The sequence below is a fragment of the Delphinapterus leucas genome, unplaced genomic scaffold (assembly GCF_059928025.1).
Source record: "Delphinapterus leucas isolate spDelLeu-1000000601 "Yukka" unplaced genomic scaffold, BTC_Dleu_Yukka2 spDelLeu_asBTCV2_sq64, whole genome shotgun sequence".
Taxonomy (NCBI): Eukaryota; Metazoa; Chordata; class Mammalia; order Artiodactyla; family Monodontidae; genus Delphinapterus; species Delphinapterus leucas.
Window position 1 is genome coordinate 706799 of NW_028322273.1, and position 12285 is coordinate 719083.

The 12285-nt window shown below is 36.2% G+C and overlaps 1 pseudogene; it reads left to right on the forward strand.

Annotated features, from left to right (window-relative positions):
* The first annotated feature begins 608 nt into the window (after positions 1-608).
* Positions 609-11725, forward strand: LOC149743866 (casein kinase II subunit beta-like; annotated as a pseudogene).
* The last annotated feature ends 560 nt before the right edge of the window (positions 11726-12285 follow it).

Sequence of the window (12285 nt, forward strand, 5' to 3'; positions counted from 1 at the left end):
TTGGAGCAAAGACTGTATTAAACTAAATAATGATACTTTGACAGTGTAAAGATGCAAATGTACATGAAAGTAATATTTTTCCAATGGTGAGAAGATGTATTTTGTACTAGACCTGACTTAAGTCTTTTGCACAGGATATTTCTTTGTCTGGAAATGGCTTTCCCCACATAATCGCCTGGCTTACTCCTTCAATTTCATTCCTCACAGAGGCCACGCCTGACCACTCCACATCAACTGCCCCAATGTACTATGAAAACTCTTGGCCTGTTAGATTTTTTTCATAACATGAATTTTTATCTACTATGTTTATTCTTTTATTTTCCAAATATTTTATTGATTGCCTCCCTTGCCCCTGCCAGAATTCAAGTTCCTCAAGTGCAAGAACTCAAGTTTTCCTTGCTAGTTGATCAGTCCCCAAGACCTAGAATCATTTTTGGAAAATAGGAGCCCAGTACATATGTGTCAAAAAAACACTCAATGACCTAGGAGGAATTTCAGGAAAACTTTTGTTGTCATAATCACATAAAAATACATAATGTCTATAAAACAGCAATAACTAATTAGATGGGAAGAACAGGCTGGAATGAAAAAGGAATAATGAGGCAAAAATGGGTTTAGGTGAGATTAAAAAATACTGCTAAGAAAGTAAAAAACAAAATCTAAAAATTACAGCCACACTAGAGGCCCTAAGACAACAAGAAACATTAATATGATTATAAATGTCACAGCAATAATTCTTTTTTTGGTTAAATTCCTGAATCAAAAGCAAAGTATAAAGTCTGAGTTTTAAAGATGCGATAACTACATGTATTCAGAGAGAAACAAATTACCCAAATGTTTGATAAAAATGTTAAAAAAAATAATTATACACAAAAACTATTTAAAAAGTGATGAAGAATGAGAGAAATGTCAATTGATATTTACAAATATACCAGTCTAAATTAGGGATATGATTAGTCTGAAACCATTGAGTGTTAGAAAAAAATGATAAGAAGGTAAAAAAGAAGTTAATAAGAAATCAATGATAGTATGAAAAAGGAAAAAATTTCAACATAACAAGAAGATAAGAGAAAAAGGAAATTGAGGTCATTTAACTACTAAACTGTAGACTGTTCTTTCTATGTAACTATGTTCTCACTCTATCCACTTTCTGCCTCCTATTTTTCCAACATACTTTGGACATTTTAAAATAAATTGCAACACACTTGAAAACAGATAAATTATAAGGGTTTACATCACATTTTCTTGCCACAATGTTATAAAACTAGTAATTATAACAAAATGTGATAAAATATTTTGAAGTTAAAACACACATTTCTGAAAGTTTGTGTAAATAGGAAAATAAAAGCTGAGTTTTTAGATTTCTTATAAATATCAAAGTAAATTATGTACCTCAAAACTCAAGCACAGGGGAGGAGTCAAGATGGCGGTGTGGGAACACGCAGAGTTAGCTTCTCCCCACAACTAGGGTGTCTGCCAGCCACTGGTAGGGGACTCTGACCCCCAAGGAGACAGGAGGAACCTCAGAGTGAACGAGTAGGATGTAGGCAGACCGATGGGGGAGAAGTGGAGCCCAGACAGGATTGGCGTCCCTCGGGCCGGGGAGCCTGCTGAGTTCCCAAGCCAATTCCCCCTCCCCTCAAAGCCCCATCCAGGCCACATGGGTCCTGAGGACATAGGAGGGAGGCTGGGGAGATCAGGAGTGGCAGATAGGAGGGGCCATCCAGGAGGATCAGGAGAGGAGCAGAGGGTGATTACCCTACTCACTTGGGCACAGGGAGCCTGCTGAGACCACAGGCTGGTCCCCTGACCTCCAAGGCCCCCTTTTCCCCCTACCGTATTGGTCCTGGGGACATAGGAGAGAGGCCTGGGAGATCAGAGAGGCAGGCAGGAGGGACCCTCCCAGACCCCAGACCAGAGGAGCAGGAGAGGAGAGGAGGGCATTTGCTCTGCCCCTGCTGGGCTCCCAGGTGAGGTCCCCTACCCTCTGAGACCAGGGGCGGGTGGCACGCCTGGGTTCCTACTGTTCCTTGAGTATAAGCCCCACCCCCCACAGCCCTCAGGACGTTTTCCAGCCTTGTGGGTCCTGAGCATTGGCCCCATACGCCACCCAAACCTCACCCTTACTTAGGCATTGCTCTCCACAGCCAAGGCCTTCTCTCCCCCACCTTTTTTTTTTTTTCCTTTTCCCTCCTCCTCTTTTTTGCTACAGGGTACTGATGTACATTCCAGTTGTTGATTCATATATATTTTTATTTTTACATTTTCTCTAATAAATCTGTTAGTTTCCTAGTCTAATTTTATTTTTACTTTGTTACTGTTCTTTGTTTTTTTCTTTTTTTTGCTGCCCAACATGGCTTGTGGGATCTTGATTCGTGACCTCAGGGTCGGGCGGAAGCTCTTGCAATGGGAGCTCTGAGTCTGAACCACTGGACTAACAGAGAACCTCAGACTCCAGGGAATATTCTTCAGAGTGAGGTCTCCCAGAGGTCCTCATCTCAGCACAAAGACCATCTCTACTCAATAGCCTACAAACTCTAGTGTTGGAAGCCTCAGGCCAAACAACCAGTAAAACAGGAACACAACCTACTCATTAAAAAAAAAAAAAATGAGATGGCAAAAAAATATGTCACAGTTGAAGGAGCAAGGTAAAAACCTACAAGACCAAGTAAATGAAAAGGAAATAGGCAATCTACCTGAAAAAGAATTCAGAGTAATGATAGCAAAGATGATTCAGAATCTCAGAAATAGAATGGAAGCACGGATTGAGAAAATACAAGAAGTGTTTAACAAAGACCTAGAAGAACTAAAGAACAAACAAACAGAGATGAACAACACAATAACTGAAATGAAAAACACACTAGAAGGAATCAGTAAAAGAATAGCGGAAGCAGAAGAATGAATAAGTGAGCTGGAAGGCAAAATGGTGGAAATAACTGCTGAGGAGAAAAATAAAGAAAAAAAGAATGAAAAGAATTGAAGACAATCTCAGAGACCACTGGGACAATACTAAATGCACCAACATTCAAATTATAGGCGTCCCAGAAGAAGAAGAGAAAAACAAATGGTCTGAGAAAATATTTGAAGAGATTATAGTGGAAAACTTCCTTAACATGGGAAAGGAAAGAGTCACCCAAATCCAGGAAGCACAGAGAGTCCCAATACAGGATAAAACCTAGGAAAAATACACCAGTACACATATTCATCAAATTAACAAAAATTAAATGCAAAGAAAAATATTAAAACAGCAAGAGAAAAACAAAAAAATAATATACAAAGGAATCCCCGTAAGGTTATCAGCTGATTTTTCAGTGGAAACCCTGCAAGCCAGAAGGGAGTGGCAGGATATACTTAAAGTGATGAAAGAAAAAAACCTACAACCAAGATTACTGTACCCAGCAAGGATTTAATTCAGGTTTGATGGAGAAGTCAAAAGCTTTTCAGACAAACCAAAGCTAAGGGAATTCAGCACCATGAAAACAGTTTACAACAAATGCTAAAGAAACTTCCCTAAGCAGGAAACACAAAGAGAAGAAAAAGACCCACAAAAACAAACCGAAAATAATTAAGAAAATGGTAATAGGAACATACATATCAATAATAACCTTGAAAGTAAATAAACTAAATGCTGCAACCAAAGGACACGGACTGGCTGAATGGATACAAAAAAAGACCCATATATATGCTGCCTACAAGAGACCCAATTCAGTCCTAGGGACACATACAGACTGAAAGTGAAGGGATGGAAATAGATATTCCATGCAAATGGAAATCAAAAGAAAGCTGGAGTAGCAATACTTGTATCAGATAAAATAGACTTTAAAATAAAGACTGTTCCAAGAGATAAGGAGGGACATTCCATAATAATCAAAGGATCAGTCCAAAAAGAAGATATAACAATTATAAACGTTTATGCACCCAACATAGGAGCACTTCAATACATAAGGCAAATGCTATCAACCATGAAAGGAAAAATCAACAGTAACAAAATAATAGTAGGGGACTTTAACACCTCACTTACACCAATGGACAGATTATCCAGACAGAAAATTAATAAGGAAACACAAACTTTAAATGACATAATAGACCACATAGATCTAATTGATATTTATAGAACATTCCACCCAAAAGTGATGGAATACACTTTATTCTCAAGTGCTCATGGAACGTTCTCCAGGATAGATCACATCTTGGGTCACAAATCAAGCCTCGGTAAATTTAAGAAAATTGAAACCTATTAAGCATTTTTTCTGACCACAACACTATGAGATTGGAAATCAATTACAGGAAAAAACCTGTAAAAACCACAAAAAAACATGGAAGTTAAACAGTGCGCTCCTAAATAACCAAGAGATCACTGAAGAAATCAAAGAAGAAATAAAAAAATACATAGAAACAAATGACAATGAAAACACAATGACCCAAAACCTATGCATCACAGCAAAAGCAGTTCTAAGAGGGAAGTTTACAGCAATTCAATCTCACCTCAAGAAACAAGAAAAATCTCACATAAACAATCTAATGTTACTTTTAAGACAACTAAAGAAAGAAGAGCAAAGAAAACCCAAAGTCAGAGGAAGGAAAGAAATCATAAAGATCAGAGCAGAAATAAATGAAATAGAAATGAAGAAAACAATAGCAAAGATCAATAAAACTAAAAGCTGGTTCTTTGAGAAGATAAACAAAATTGATAAACCCTTAGACAGAATCATCAAGAAAAAGAGGGAGGGGACACAAATCAATAAAATTAGAAATGAAAAAGGAGAAATCACAACTGACACTGCAGAAATACAAAGGATTATAAGAGACTACTACAAACAACCATATGCCAATAAAATGGACAACCGTGAAGAAATGGACAAATTCTTTGAAAGGTACAATTTTCCAAGACTGAACCAGGAAGAATTAGAAAATATGAATAGACCTATGACAAGTAATGAAATTGAAACCATAATTAAAAATCTTCCAACAAAAAAATGTCCAGGACAAGATGGCTTCTCAGGTGAATTCTATCAAACATTTAGAGAAGAGCACATTTAGAGAAGAGCAAACACCAATCCTTCTCAAACTCTTCCAAAAAATTGCTGAGGGAGAAACACTCCCAAATTCATTATACGAAGCCACCAGCACCCTGATACCAAAACCAGAAAAAGGTATCACAAAAAATGAAAACTACAGGCCAATATCACTGATGAGCAGAGATGTAAAAATCCTGAACAAAACACTAGCAAACAGAATCCAACAGCACATTAAAAGGATCACACACCATGATCAAGTGGGATTTATCCCAGGGATGCAAGGATTCTTCAATATATGCAGATCAATCAATGTGATACACCACATTAACAATTTAAGGAATAAAAACAATATGATCATCTCAGTAGATGCAGAAAAAGCTTCTGACAAAATTCAACACCAATTTATTATAAAAACCCTCCAGAAAGTGGGCATAGAGGGAACCTACCTCAACATAATAAAGTCCATATATGACAAACCCACAGCAAGCATCATACTCAATGGTGAAAAGCTGAAAGCATTTCCACTAGGATCATGAACAAGAGAAGGATGTCCACTCTTGCCACTCTTATTCATCATAGTTTTGGAAGTCCTAGCCATGGCAATCAGAGAAAAAAAAGAAATACAAACTGGAAAAATAAGGATTAAAACCGTCACTCTTTGCTGATAACATGATGCTATACATAGAAAATCCTAAAGATACCACCAGAAAACTACTAGAACTAATCAATGAGTTTGATAAAGTTGCAGGATACAAAATTAATGCACAGAAATCTCTGGCATTCCTACACACCACCAACAAAAAATCAGAAAGAGAAATTAAGGAAACACTCCCATTTACCACTGCAGCAAAAAGAATAAAATACCTAGGAATAAACCTGCCTAAGGAGGCAAAAGACTTGTACTCAGAAAACTGTAAAACACTGATGAAAGAAACCAAAGATGACAAAAAACAGTTGGAGAAATATACCATGTTCTTGGATTGGAAGAATCAATATTGTGAAAATGACGATATAGCCTAAACCATCTACAGATTCAGTGTAATCCCTATCAAACTACCAATGGCATTCTTCACAGAACTGGAACAAAAAATCTTACATTTCATATGGAAACACAAAAGACCCCAAATAGCCAAAGCAAGCTTGAGAAAAAAAAAATGGAGTTGGAGGAATTAGGCTCCCTGACTTCAAACTATACCACAAAGCTACAGTAATCAAGACAGTAAGGTACTGGCACAAAAACAAATATAGATCAATGGTACAGGACAGAATGACCAGAGATAAATCCATGCACATATGGACACCTGTTTTATGACAAAGGAGGCAAGAACATACAATGGAGAAAAGACAGCCTCTTCAATAAGTGGTGCTGGGAAAACTGGAGAACTACATGTAAAAGAATGAAATTAGAACACTACCTAACACCATACACAAAAATAAACTCCAAATGGATTAATGACTTAAATGTAAGACCAGACACTATAAAACTTTTGGAGGAAAACATAGGAAAAACACTCTGACATAAACCACAGGAAGAACTTTTTTGACCCACCTCCTAGAGTAACAGAAATAAAACCAAAAATAAACAAATGGGACTTAATTAAACTTAAAAGCTTTTGCACAGCAAAGGAAACCATAAACAAGACAAAAAGACAACCCTCCGAATGGGAGAAAATATTTGCAAATAAAACAACAAAGGATTAATCTCCAAAATATACAAATAGCTCATGCAGCTCAATATCAAACAAGCAAGCAATCCAGTTAAAAAGTGGGCAGAAGACCTAAATAGACATTTCACCAAGGAAGACATACAGTTGGCCAAAAGGCACATGAAAAGATGCTCAACATCACTAATTATTAGAGAAATGCAAATCAAAACTACAATGAGGTATCACCTCACGCCAGTCAGAATGGCCATTATCAAAAAATCTAGAAACAATGAATGCTGGAAAGGGTGTGGTGAAAAGGGAGCCCTCCTGCACTGTTGGTGGGAATGTAAATTGATCCAACAACTATGGAAAACAGTATGGAGAGTCCTTAAAGAACTAAAAAAAGAACTACCATATGACCTAGCAATCCCACTATTGGGCATATACTCTGAGAGAACCATAATTCAAAAAGAGACATGCACCCCAATGTTCATTGCAGCACTATTTACAATAGCCAGGACATGGAACCAACCTAAGTGTCCATCAACAGAGGAATGGATAAAGAAGATGTGGCACATATATACAATGGAATATTGCTCAGCCATAGAAAGGAACTAAATTGAGTTATTTGTAGTGAGGTGGGTGGACCCTAGAGTCTGTCATACAGAGTGAAGTATGTCACCATATGTTAATGCATATATATGGAATCTAAAAAAAAATAGTACTGATGAACCTAGTTGCAGGGCAGGAATAAAGAGGTAGACATAGAAAATGGACTTGATGACGTGGGGTGGGAGGGGGAAGCTGGGGCAAAGTGAGAGTAGCATTGATGTATATACACTCCCGAATGTAAAACAGTTGGCTGGTGGGAAGAAGCAGCATAGCACAGGGAGATCAGCTCGGTGCTTTGAGGTGACCTAGAAGGGTGGGATAGGGAGGATGGGAGGGAGGCTTAAGAGGGAGGGGACATGGGGACATGTGTATGCATACGGCTGATTTGCTTTGTTGTGCAACAGAAACATGGTATTGTGAAGCAATTATACTCCAATAAAGATGTACTAAAAAAAATTGGTATCAATAGAAAAAAAAAAACCTCAAGCATAAGGACAGTTCGAAAAACTGCAGTATTTACAAAAGCTGAAGATACACAGTTCCAAAGATAATCAGCTCCACTCCTATATATATACCTAAACCCAACAGGAATGCATTCATAAGTTCACTGAAAGGCATGCACTAGAATATTCATTATAGCATTATTTGTAAGCCCAAACTGGGTGCTACCCACATAAATATCCACTCATAGGAGAAGCCGTGAAAATTGTGGAATACTCACACAATGGGAATTGATCGTCTATAATGTGCATAATGCATAATTTATCAATACTAAGTACAAAAAAAGACAGGACGAATCTCTGGTTTTAGAAGTCATGAGAGCAGTTAACTGGAACAGTTTTTACTGAGATGAGAATGTGCTAGGTTATTGGTATTCTGTTTTTGATCTGAGTCTGACTAAGCAGGTATCTTCTGACATGTGAAATCAATCCATTGAGCTGAACTCTTTTGATGTGGTTACTAGTCTTTACCGATACTATGTTCAATAAACACTTAAAAGTACATAGAAATTAAAAATATCATTCCCATATTTTTATTAATTCATTAAAATAAGTAGAAACACATTTTAATCATGGCATGCTTTGCAAAACAAAAGAAAAAAAAGACCCCTAACTTTCAAAGACTTTTATGATCACTCAAGAAAGCAAAATTACAGAGACAAAGAAGCATCAGGAAATCAGTAAGGAAAAATAAATGACAAATTAAAAAAAAATGATTTAAACATCAGGAAGTGTTATTTATACTGGTTCTGTGGGCTCCATGACTATGAATTCTTCTGTGAAGTGGATGAAGACTCCATCCAGGACAAATTTAATCTCAGTCAACTCAATGAGCAGGTGCCTCACTGTAGACAAGCTCTAGACATGATCTTGGACCTGGAGCCTGATGAAGAGCTCGAAGACAACCCCAACCAGAGAACCCTGATTAAGCAGTCAGCCAAGATGCTGTATGGGTTCACCCAGACCACCTATATCCTCACAAACCATGGCACCACCCAGATGTTGGAAAAGTACCAGCAGGGAGAGTTCGGCTACTGCCCCATGTGCACTGTGAGAACAAGCCAATGCTTTCCAATAGCCTTTCTGACACCCCAGGTGAGGCCCTGGTGAAGCTCTACTGCCCCAAGTGCATGGACAATTCCACACCTAAGACACCATCGAGACAGCACCACACAGAAGGCCCCTACTTGGGTACCAGTTTCCCTCACATTGCTCTTCATGGTGCATGCTGAATGCCGGCCCAAGCAGCCCACTAACCAGTTTATGTCCAAAGTGTACAGTTGCAAGATCCATCCACTGTCCTACCAGGTGCAGTTCCAAGCTGCCAGCAACTTTGAGTCTGTCAAGACCGTTCACTTATTCCCAACCCCACCTGTCACTCTGTCTTTGACAGTTCCAGTCCTCCCCTGCCACCTTTAAGGAAATCTCTATGGTTTATATTTTAAATTAGAAGAGTCATTATTGTGGTGTGAATATGAAATAAAGTAGAAAAAAGGCAAAAATAAGCATTTACTCAAAATTTATATAAAATCTTGCCAGATCTCTTCAGGAAAAATATCTTAGAGCTTGATGACTCCTAATATAAATGTTGTAAAATCATAAGGTATTTTAAAAATAATTCTATGGTAATTTATTTAATTACTAAATAAAATTGATTATTTATATTAAGATACATTAGCATCATTGATGAATATATGAGAAGAATACTGAATAGTACCATAATAATGAAGAAATTTTTTAAAAGATCTACAAAAACTACCATGTTGAAAGGTACAAGAATCACAGGTCTTTAGAAAGGAAATTTTCATATACCTAAAATCAACGAATTCTCATATTATTTAAATAGTTCTGGGCTATAGGTTGAAATGGACTTTACTGTGTCAAACCACAGACTGACTTGCATTATTTTAAAAAAAGCAAATCTCAAATATCACTAGTAAATAGCAATTAAATCTTAAGAGAGAATATATTTTTATACTTGATAAAATCAATTCAATGTTTAATAAAATTCAAAGAAAGCATAAGTACCAACAGACGTATCTAAACATGACAAGAATGTGTATCTCAATCCAGCTATATTTCAAAATGTTCTGGAAATTAATTTAATAGATTTATGATTATAAATGTGAAAAGAAGCTAAAATTTAGGTATATGATCTAGCAACTACTATAATGTACTACAAAACCTTTTATTTTTCCCTTGGAATAGAGAGTCAAGTCAAAAATAATGAATAATCCAATGAAATCAGAGTGTATACAAAATTTATGAACATCAGTGGGGAGAGATTGGATGACACATTAAATTGAGAATTGGCTAATTATGTCAAGTTGGGTTGATATAAAACATCTCTTAGTTGGAGAACTGAAATTCCAATCCCATCTCAGTGGAAAAAATCAAGATGCCTATTTGGAGAGTGTTCTTAGCCATCAAAATCTAGCTAGGCTAATTCAATGACTAATGATAACACCATACTTCTATGTGAGTGACAACAAATATAGACATTGTAATATTCATATTCTTCTCAGTATATTATTTGTTAAGCACTGCATGTTGTTCTAGTTTTTTTTTTCATATTATAAGTGTTAGTTTTTGTTAACTTGATCTTTCTACACCTATCTATCCTTGAGGTGCTTGGATTTATCCTGTAGATACTGTGTTGGAATCATGTTAGCCACCTCAGGGTCAGATATTATGAAACATTTTTGTAATCCACAATGGAGACTTTGTAACAAGCTACAGCAGTGGGGAGTAGCAATTTATTTAAGTATAAGGTATAAATGGGGCAGCAAAATAATAACATTAAAATTCAAACAAGACCCTTTCAAATAAGCATATTTGTTGAAAATATTTAATCTAAGAGGCAAGTAGACAGATGAGTAAGGACAAGGAGCAGAAAACTATGGTGTCTTGGAAAACCATATCCATGTGAAAACTGAATACTGTCAGCACCAAGTTCTTTCATGTAGTCTTGAATTCAACTGTAATTGAAGCACAGATCATAAATCAGAAAGGTTTTTCAATCTGACACCCTTAGAGGAAAAAAGTGACAAATGGAATTTTCAGATTGCAAAGCATTAGTTTATCATTGCACTTTGTTGTGAAGATATAGAGCAAAGTTGGAGAATATTTATATACCACATCCTAATGACACATGGAATAAGAAAGTTGAGCTCATCATTCTGAAACTTAATATCTCTTTTGTTTACTAAAAAAAGCAAAAAGCAAAACTGTGATAATTGATATTTTTCACTTATATCTAGGGATAGTTATATTAAGCATGGTGTTTGTACTAAGAAGCTGCTGTTGCTCAAATGGATATTGCAACATATTTTTCTTGTCCACTCAAATTTATAATCTATGTTAGACAGAATATTTAGTTTACCAACTTAATCTAATTATCCATACGTATACCCCAGTTACCATGTTTTAATTAATGTGAACATTATATAAATTATATAAATCATCTTGAATTATGAAAAGCTTTTAAAACTATCTTTCTAGCATATTGTTAAGATAAAATTAAAATTTTATTTACAGTCAATTCACTGAAAAACATTTTATCTGAAGCTTTTGGGTGGAAAGAAAAAGCGTTTACCGTTACCTGTACCCTCAGAAGGACTGACTGAGTCTCTTAGTATCAAATAACATATACATAAAGTATGAGATAACTTGTTTCTTAATCATATGCATTCGGAAGTATATACTGCCTTGCTAAATAAGGGTTTGAAAACTCTTATTCTGATGCTTTCTAGTTTCATAATCTTGAGAAAAGATACCTAATCTGTATTAAACTCAATTTATTAATTTGTGACGTTGACAAACATTGAGTGACTCCTCATAGATTAATAACATAAGCCACATAAAGTATACTACTATATATAGAAAATGATCAAAGTGTATTGACTACTATTGATATTAATTTAATGTAAGTAAGTGTATTTGGTAATTCCACCCAAACAATCTCTCTATAGTGCTCCTGGCTTCTGGGATATTATGGAGCTATTTTCACTAAAGATGGGAGATGATTCCACTTCAAATACAGCATATTTCTTTCAAACATATCTTCGATCCTGTTTCTATTTAGCATCCTTTGAAGTACAAATAAATTTCCAAAGGGAGCCAACCCTCTTTTGCTGAATGTTGTAAACAGATTTTTTTTCTTATTTATTTATTTTTTGTAAACAGATTTTAATCTCAGTACCTGACAGGACAACACAGCTCTTCTCTTCAGCACACCATGTATTTGTCACTCTACTCAGTGTATCCAGTTTTCTGTGCACTGTAGATCAGTAGCTGTATCTCCATCTCCAGGCATATTTATTTCTGCACTTTTTGTATCACCAAATAATCCTAAGTATGCATTGATTGTTTCCTGAATTTTATATTTCAAAGGCACTAGTTATTGATTGGGCAGCTCCAGAAACCTAGATTTGTGCCCTTGTCTCCAGTCCCCATTCAGGGACAGCTAGAGCAGTGGCCCATATGCCATTCTTCTCAAAAGCCTAATTG